Below are 10,457 nucleotides of genomic sequence, written 5' to 3' on the forward strand. Positions count from 1 at the left end.
GTTGCAAACAATTTAGGCCCTTTTTGGTATTATTTTTCTTTTTGATTTTTGTTCACAAAAATGGTTTTGACTGCATTTAGTATCATTTATGAAACTTGTTTCTATTTAAAAAAAATTGATAAAACACAAAAACCAAAAAGAGATAAAGAGTCATTTATGTGTTTTGGCTAAAAATGATTTTCAGTTATTTTTGCGCTAGACTTTAATGAGCATATGCTTAAAGGCTCAATATAGAGGGGTAAAGTAGTCATTTGCTTTGTAATCAGAAATCCAAACCCCTTGCCCCCTCTTTTTCAGTCCAATGTGGAGAAAGAGAGTTATGAGAAAGATGGATGAAGAGAATTTCTTCACCCATTTATTTAAAAAAATATTTTGCACATAGAGATACCAAACTATTTCTCACAAAAAACCATTTTTTGTCAAGTAGTTATCAAACCGTTTTTATGTTTTGATAAAAAATGATTTTCATTAATGATTTTTGTTAAATAAATAAAAATCAAAAAGAAAAATGATACCAAAGAGGGCCTTAGACTCGTATTAATCCTTTAGGCTGCGTTTGGTGTCAAAAACAAAAATTTCAGCTTATGTGTCAAAATACCTTTTTTTTTTTTTAAACGAAATTGGAATGACAGAACTACCTTTTATTATTCCATCATTTCTCGTTTTTACCTTTTAAAAGACGAAACACATCATGAATGCACCAAACACTTTATTCCATTTTTCATTCCCATACAATAAAAAAATTCCAAAAATATTTTTCTAAAACATTACCAAACTGCAGCCTCAGTCTTTTCATCCAATTTTGGTTCTACCCGCTAGATCTCCTTCTGATTGTTAAAGTTTCGGATTGGGTGTTGTTTGTCAACGAGTGAGTTCATATCAAATTCTTTTAAAACCCACCTAAAGCTTCTTCACCACATGGTGAAAACGGCCTTTAACACCGATCCAATCAAACAATCTTTATTCGAACTTACAGAAATTCAAATTTCCAAGGCAAGGGTCTCCTGAGAAATACAAGCAACAATTTGGATTGAGGTTCAGCTCCAATGTGTATAGTTCATTGAAATCTGAATTTGAGTTGATCACAATATCTTCTTCTAGGGCTATCTTAGGACTATTTCTCGATTTACAGGTCGGGTCTGATCCTGGTTTTCAATATGTTAGCCCTAATTGATTTTAGTTTGGACAAGGCTGGCTAAATTGGCTACCATTTGGTTGAGATTTTCCATCTTGGATTGTAGGAGTGTCAATCAGTGGGGCTAATTGGACTTTTCCACTTTAGGACCGCACATTATCCGTTTAAGTCAAGGGTGTCAACTGGTCAGGCTTGGTTGGTCTTGGCAGGCCAAGCTGGCCTGACGAACATATTTTCTTGCACCTTGATCTACGTGTTTATATAATGACTCGGGCTCAATTGGGTTCTGGGTTTCTATTAAACGGGCCTTAAATGGGTTAGTGCAGCATTAAACCTTAAATATGGTTGTAAATGGACTTTAATTGTCTTAGACTTTCAAAATTTTAATATATTTATTTAACCATCAAAAAAAAAAAAAATTACACTTAATTATATTCCATAGTTGATAAAAATATCAATATATATCATATTCTATCTCCCGTTAAAAGAAAATCAATATATACCTTATAAACGGTTGGGCTGAGTCGAGCTTGTAGATAGAATGGCCGGCCAGTCGACCATTAGGCTTACACCATGCACTAGGAATGACTGTATAAATGGGTTAGGCTTGAGCACGACACGTTTATTAATAGGGCCAAGTCTGAAATTGACACCCTAGTTTAAGTATTCAGGGCTCATAGACTAGGCATGGTCCCATTTATATACAATTGGTGAAACAACGGTCTTTAATTGGGCTACCAATAATTGGGTTAAATGGGCTTTAAATGTGTTGGATTGAGTAAATGAGTTCTAATCATGCTATTAACAAGCTTTAAACTTATCAGGCTGAATAAAGAGACTCTAAATAGGCTTTAAACATGTTAGGCAATGACACCCATTGCACCTCTTGCACCAGAAACTAGTGTTTATACTTAGGTTGGGCTTGAGCTTGGCATATTTATTAAACGGATTGGACTGATGTCAAACCTAACTGATCACGCTCAATTGGGCCTACCAATGCGGGGCCTTAAACTGATATCATCATTAGAGCTCATGATAAGAAGTTGGGTTCAAATCAGTTCAACCTCAATATATGTCACGCCCCGTTCACACTGAACCTGGCCAGTGACTGGGTTAACACCGGTTAACTCAAACCTGCCAGGATCATCTGATACTGTATTCCACCACAGCATACACACAACTAATATAAGCTCATCAGATCAGCGGAAGACTAGGTTTACCTGTGAATGTTCCCATAATACTTGATACCCGAATTGTGATACAATAGTTATATACATGTGGGCCCGAGGGCATGATATTTACACAATAAAAGTACAATTCACATATCAAGTACATAAATGAAACCATCAAAATAATTAGAGTACACAGCTCAGCTCGGCATCAAAGGCTAGAGCTCAGCTCGGCATCAAGGGTTGAGCCCAGCTCGGCATCACATGGTAGATCTCAGCTCGGCCTCAGAAGTGGAGCACAGCTAGGCATCAGAACTGCGGTCCCGCAGCACAACTCTCGCACGAGCAGTCAATGCGGTGCCCTAACTCCTCAGGGGCCCACTAGTCCTCTTCGGGGAACTCGACTGTGGGACCCACCCCGTGCTCCTCAGATGTATGACCTGCAAAATCATCTAAAAAGGGGGTACCCGTGGGATGAGCTCACTAGCTCAGCAAGTGAAAAGATGGACCACACAGCAGTCCACACATCAAAACACAATCATATGCACTACATGCCATGCAATACATTTTAAATCACATCCACCTAAGCAACATTACTAAGTCTTTGGTTTAGTGCTACTACAGCCATAGTGTGCGTATACTCTGGGTACGAGCCCGAACTCCATCCCGTGATACCCCCATAGGGTTGTCGGAGAAGGCCCACCGTGAGTAATTGGAAAAGTAAAAACATGCCGACCACCGGCTCTCAACAGAAATGTAAATGACTGAAATTAAAGGTGCTGACTCTAGCAATTTAAAAGCAGTACGATTGGGCATCTTGAATATACCACTGGGGTTGTCGACTGTCCTAATGACCCGCCGGGCGTTATATCTAACCGCCACAGTGACCCTACAACCGCGACCACTGCTTCCCCCCAAATGGTAACCCAACACCTTAACCCCTGTTGGGAAGGGTCGTAGCACGGGACGGTGAAAATCCTAAACCGCATGCTCTTATATGATAATAGTACGATTGCATAGTGCCACTGCGTCCCATACCACGGGCCACCAATGCACTCGTTTCCAAGCCGACTACTGCATCTAGTCTATTAATGCATTATGCACAATGATGTCAACATTCATCACATAAGCATCTCATCACTTGGCATTTAGAAAGTAAACATAGCACACATGCATAACAATGTGAGGATGACTAATCTACATAGCATTTTCATGATGGCATGACTAGACTAGATACAATTAAATGAATGTTAAACAATGCATTGAAACAAGGCCAAACGTCTTCTCCCCACTTACCTGTAGTGTACAAGGATTCCCGCTCGGTACGGGTGAGATCCGGTGCGAGAAGCGTAGGATTTGGTGAACCTAACATGAGTGAGCGGAGTTAGTACTTCACCATTTTGGAAACAAAATTAACACGATCCAATGACACGATCATGTTTAGAATCTTAAAAGAAGGTCACACGTCCAATTCGGGCCCAATTGGACGGAAAAATCACCTTCGAAGCCTCTCAGGTGGGTCAGACAGCCCACCTGTTTGGCCCACCGGTCTGGACTGGCGGGTAGGCTGGCCCGCCGGTCTAGCCCGCCGGTCTAGCCCGCCGGTCTGGCCCACCGGTTGTGCCCGAGGGCCCTGCCCTCTCAGGCGGGTGCCCATAGGCGGGCCAGATGGCCCACCGGTTTGGCCCACCGGTCTTGGCGGGAAACCTGCTGTTTCTTTCCAACTTCTTCCATTCTTTGGGGATTCAAATGGGGCTTTTCCCAACCCATTTTTCACACTTTCAATGTCTTATAGGATGGTTCTAACCTAGACCTAGGTTAGATTTAAGGAATGGGAAGCTATCTTACCTCCTTTGCTCAAGAACACCTTCAAACCCTCAAAATCACTTCAAATCCACAATGCTTCTCCAACCTTGTCAATACCTCTTCAAATCCTTCAAGATCAACACATAAATCATCTATTAAACCTTACATTCATCATTTCAAAGGGGGTTTACAAGATCTCAAGATACCCTACTCGAATCAAGGGTTTTACTTGGGTATGGTGAATGTTTAAGGAACCCAACTTTGCTTACCTCTAAATGTAGATCTAGTGTTGAAGATCACTCTTCCGGTGCCGGAATGGGAAGATTAAGCTTTGGCGCCGCTGAAATCCTTCTCTTCTTCCTCTTCCTTCTCTTCCCTTCTTCTTCCCTTTCTTTTCTCTCTCCTCTTTACTATCCTCACCAACGTACGAGTGTCATAAATGAAAAGAAAAGAAAATCATAAATGCTATATATATACTTCCTAAATAACTAAATAGTTCACATGGATGGGTCACTCAGGTGGGTGGGTGCGCCCACCTGTCCGCCCACCTGAGGGCCAAAACTTGGAATTTTGACAGAGTTCGGGCTTCGGCGCGAACCCCACCCTTGGTATACAATGTAATATACGTATACACCTTAAAATACGGCTACATACCTGCTTTATCAGTACATGGCCTTATGATAGGTGCATGTACACGGCTTGGGTACTCCCGTCTCTTCTGGCACTGGCTCGGACTTGTCGGGCCAGCCGGTGTTTAAGGTCACCCTTGCCATTATAGTCCATAAGGAGCCCGCTCTAACTCTCTCCGGTTCGGGTCCTGCATAGTTAAACCGGGTCAACCGTGTGATCAGACCGGGTTTAAGAAGTAGGGTATTACATTTACCCTCCTTCTGAAAAATTTCGTCCTCGAAATTGCGTACCTGGTTGATAAAAAAGATGAGGGTACTTGGCTTGCATTTCATCCTGTTTCTCCCAAGACGCTTCTTCAAGTGAATGATTAGCCCATCGCACCTTTACATAGGAAATGGAGCGGTTGCGAAGGGTTTTCACCTTTCGGTCCAAAATTTCAGCCGCCTGCTCTGTATAAGTCATGTCAGCTTCAAGGTATTCTGGCTCCACGGGTAATACATGAGAGGGATCATGAACGTATCGCTTCAGCATGGATACATGGAATACATTATGAACGTCCCCGAGTGAAGGTGGCAGAGCAAGCATGTAGGCTACTGAGCCAACCCGGGCTAAGATCTCAAATGGTCCAATGTATCTTGGGCTCAACTTCCCCTTTATGTGAAACCTTTGCAACCCTTTAGTAGGAGAGATCTTGAGAAATACCTTTTCTCCTGGCTAAAATTCAATGTCTTTTCTACGGGTGTCCGCATAGCTCTTTTGACGGGACTGCGCTGCTTTAATCCGTTCTCGAATAACGTCGACTTTGTCACAAGTCATCTGTATCATCTCAGGTCCTAACATTCGACGTTCACCTACATCATCCCAATACAAGGGAGTTCTGCACTTCCTGCCATATAACGCCTCATACGGAGCCATCCCAATTGTAGCTTGGTAGCTGTTGTTATAGGCAAACTCCATAAGAGGTATGTATTCTTCCCAACTGCCACTCATCTCCATTGTACATGCTCTGAGCATATCCTCTAATATCTGTATGGTTCGCTCCGACTGACCATCAGTCTGTGGGTGGAAAGCAGTACTCAGATTCAACTGTGACCCCAAGGCATGCTGTAAGCTTTTCCAAAATCTGGAAGTGAACCTTGGGTCCCTATCTGAAACAATGCTCACTGGCACTCCATGTAAGCGCACTATGTTGTCCATGTAAAGTTGTGCTAGTTTGGCCATGGAGAACTTGGTCTTGATGGGAATGAAATGAGCAGTCTTGGTAAGCCGATCAACGATCACCCATATCGTGTCCATTCCCTTAGGTGTACATGGTAGTCCAGTGGCGAAGTCCATTGTAATCCTCTCCCACTTCCATTCTGGTACTGGGAGTGGTTGAAGAGTACCATAAGGTCGATGCCTCGCAACTTTTACTTTATGGCATGTGAGACAAGTCACCACATATAGAGGTATTGTGACTTTCATGCTTGGCCACCAGTAATTTTGTTTGAGGTCTTTGTACATCTTGGTACTTCCTGGGTGAAGTGAGTACTCGGAGCTATGTGCTTCTCACACTATCTTGTCTTGTATATCCAAATCATCGGGTACACACAATCTGCCTCGAAACATCAATGCCCCATCACTGGCTAAAACAAAATCTGGGTCGTTCATTGTTTGATCTTGAACCTTAACTCTGATCCGCTGCAATTCAGGATCCAAAGGTTGTTTCATTATTACCTCTTGCCTAATAGCCGGATGCACCTGTAGAGCCGTCAAGGATACAGTCAACCATTTAAGGTTTTCCGATTGACGTTCCAATTCTAAGGTTGCTCCTTCATACAAGAGGGCTTCATCCATTAGCATCGCCTCTTGCACGAGTGGTGGGCTGACTGCTAAGCATGAGAGTGACACAGTCTGTGCCTTCCGACTCAACGCATCTGCCACTACATTTGCCTTACCGGGATGATACTGAATGTCGCAGTCATAATCCTTCATGAGCTCAAGCCATCTCCTCTGTCTCATGTTCAAATCCTTCTGGGTGAAGAAGTACTTTAGACTTTTGTGATCACTGTATATCTCACACTTCTCCCCATACAAATAATGTCGCCAAATCTTAAGGGCAAAAATGACTGCGGCTAGTTCTAAGTCATGAGTGGGGTAGTTCTTCTCATACTCCTTTAGTTGTCGGGATGTATACGCTATTACTTTACCGCGTTGCATGAGAACGCAACCCAAACCAACTTTGGAAGCATCAGTGTAGACTGTCATTCCACCTATGCCTTCAGGGATGGTCAACACCGAGGCCGACACCAACCTCTTCTTCAATTCCTAGAAACTCTTCTCACATTCCTCTGCCCAGTCGAATTTCACACCCTTTTTGGTTAATTTAGTCATTGGTGCTGAGATTCGGGCGAAATTCTCGATGAAACGCCGGTAGTATCCAGCCAAACCCAAGAAGCTTCTAATTTCAGTGACATTCTTGGGGCTTTCCCATTCTACTACTGCTTTCACCTTATCAGGATCTACTTCGATTCCGGCCTTAGACACTACGTGCCCCAGGAATCCAACTTGTTCAAGCCAGAATTCACACTTGCTGTACTTGGCAAACAATTGTTGTTCTCTCAACCTCTGTAACACCATTCTCAAGTGTTGAGTGTGCTCCTCTTCGGTCTTGGAGTAGATCAAGATGTCGTCAATAAAAATAATTACCCATTTATCAAGCACATCCTGAAATACTCGATTCATTAGATCCATGAATGTTGCTGGTGCATTGGTTAACCCGAAAGATAACAATAGGAACTCATAGTGACCATACCGAGTCCTAAATGTTGTCTTGGGTATGTCGCTGCTCTTTATCTTGAGCTGATAATAGCCTGACCGAAGGTCTATCTTTGAAAATACCCTGGCTCCCTACAACTGGTCAAATAAATCATCAATGCGTGGCAATGGATATCGGTTCTTAATGGTTAGCTTATTTAATTCCCGGTAATCGATGCACATACGCAAACTGCCATCTTTCTTATTGACAAACAACACTGGGGCACCCCAAGGTGAAACACTTGGGCGGATAAACCCCTTTTCCAATAGTTCCTGCAACTGCATCTGCAACTCCTTCAATTCAGCTGGTGCCATCCTGTATGGAGCCTTAGATACTGGAGCTGCTCTAAGAGTCAAATCTATGGTAAACTCCAACTCTCTATCAGGTGGTAAATGCATCAGATCATCTGGGAAAATGTCGGAAAACTCTTTAACCACCTTTACCTCTTCTAGAGGTGTAATCCTTGCATCAACATCAAGTACCGATGCTAAGTAACCCTGACATCCATTTTCTAGCAATTTTACCACTTGAAGAGCAGAGACAAGGACCTTCCTCGCCCGTTTTGTTTTATCAGCTCGGTATACTAATTCTCTTCCTTCGTCATCTGTCACCCTAATCAGCTTCTCGGCACACACCACATTAGCTCGATAAGCCGACAACCAATCCATACCCAGTATAACATCAAAATTCTGCATATTGAACTTAATGAGTTGTGCATCAAAATTCTTTCCACTAATTTCCACTGGGCACGACCCTTATACCTCCTTCAACTGTGTAACTTTACCCGTAGGCATACTAACAATCATTCCGTGATCTAGGATCCTGGGTGACATCCCAAGTTTCTCTGTAAATCTCTTAGATGCGAATGAATGAGTAGCTTCTGAATCGAATAAAACATAGGCTGGTATGTCTGATATGGGTAGGATACCTAGTGTAACAATGCATATAATTTCAGCAGGTCATCAATATTTAACATAAGAAAATTCTTAATTTAAAATGTACCTGCTACTACTTCTGTACTGGCCTCAGCTTCCTCAGCTGATAGAGCATACATCCTTCCCTGGGGTTGACTTCCCCGAGTTAAGGGAGGTCGGAACACCGAGGGCTGACTGGAGGGTAAGGTTGCTCTGACCCGACAGTCTTTTGCATAATGCCCATATGAATGGCAGTTGAAGCAATGAATCTGAGATGTCGGAACTGGGGCGGGGCCCCTCTGCACTTGACCCGTTGTAGATGGAGGTCGGGGTGGCCTTGGAGTTGTAGGTGCCGCACTAGTGTTAGGGTGAAAAGATGTGGAGCCCGAACCACCAGCTGGTCTAGGAGGGTAGCCCGATGGCCTATAGGGCTGCCTATACATAGACCCAGAACTGTACGATCTGCAGTATGCCTTGGAGGAGTTTCCCATATCCGGAAATGGGTTCATTCTCTTCCACAGTCCAAGGGTGAGGGACTGCTCTCCCTTTTGCTTATCCTCCATGGTCTTCGCCTTCTGCACAATCTGGCCATAGTCAGTCAAATCCAAGACCTCAAGTACAGACCCAATGGATGCTTTTAGGCCCTTTAGGAATCTTACAGCCTTCTCTTCAGCTGTCCGCATATGCCTTGGGGAAAAATGGAACAAGCTCTCAAATTTTTGTTGGTACTCAAGGACAGTCTTATCTCCTTGAGTTAAAGCCATAAACTCAGTCTCCTTGCGGTCTCTGAAGCTGCGTGGATAATGGTTGTCCAAGAACAACTCCTTGAACTGTTCCCAAGTGGGTTCTGGATGGGTAGCCAACAATATGGGGTTGGAGGCTTGCCACCAAGAATTTTCCTCCTTCTTGAGTTGCAACCCAGCACAAATGAGTTTCTGTGCATCCGTGCACTCAAGCACCTCAAATATTTTCTCTAGTTCTTGGATCCATTGGTCCAGTTCCAGAGGATCACTCCCCACCTTAGAGAATACAGGTGGTAAGTTCCTCTTGAATGACTCCACTACCTTTGACGTATTATTCATCGACGGAAAGTTAGGAGCATAAGCCGGATAGTAAGAGTATGGAGGAGGCACCCCATACTGAGGAATACTGAATGGTGGAATTGGAGGTGTACCCCCCACTTGTGGTCCCGTTCCCGACCCTATAGGTGGGTCCTGTGGAGTGAGTACCCGAGGAGGTTGACCTGATTGAGAAAGGTCCAATTGTTGCTGAATAGTAGTCATAAATGCTTGTTGTTGCTGAAGCATTTGTTGCTGAAAAGCCTGTTGTGACTGCTGAATTATGGTAGCAACATCTCCCGGAGTAATAACCGGTGGAGGGTTCGGGAGTGTAGTCATAGGTGGGTCCCCATATGCCCCACCCTAACCCAGGGTCTCTGAAGGTGGTGGAGGTGAGGATTGCCCCACAGAGCGGGACCCCCTGGGATTCAGTGGTCGATCGACCGGACGAGGACCACGTGAGGTACCTCGGGCATTGCTACCGGATCTAGTACATACCATCATATCCCTGTACCTGGAACATATCACACACCATATTGGTTAAACACCTTAGAGTTGATTTCGACACACAATTATATGCCATCACATAGGGTATTGTAGTGTATGATAGTCTGCAATTAACCGCAACTTAATTCCGAGATACAGGGCCAATGCCCCAACAGGTATGTCAATGGTCCCACTTGACCATAACACATTAACATAGGAATAATAATAATAATAATCAATATAATCATATTAGTAATATAAATAATAAAAAAAATTTCAATTTTTTCCCCAATTTTCACAACCGATGGGCTGCACTGGCGGGCAGGGGCCCGCCGGTCAGCCCGCTGGTCCCAGAACCTCAACCGACGGGTGACACCGACGGGCAGGGTGGCCCGCCGGTCGGCCCGCTGGTCCTGGCCGAGTAAAAACACGAACAGGGCCCATTAGGCTCTGTTCTGTCTT

Source organism: Macadamia integrifolia, chromosome 8 (assembly GCF_013358625.1).
Source record: "Macadamia integrifolia cultivar HAES 741 chromosome 8, SCU_Mint_v3, whole genome shotgun sequence".
In the NCBI taxonomy this organism is placed as follows: domain Eukaryota; kingdom Viridiplantae; phylum Streptophyta; class Magnoliopsida; order Proteales; family Proteaceae; genus Macadamia; species Macadamia integrifolia.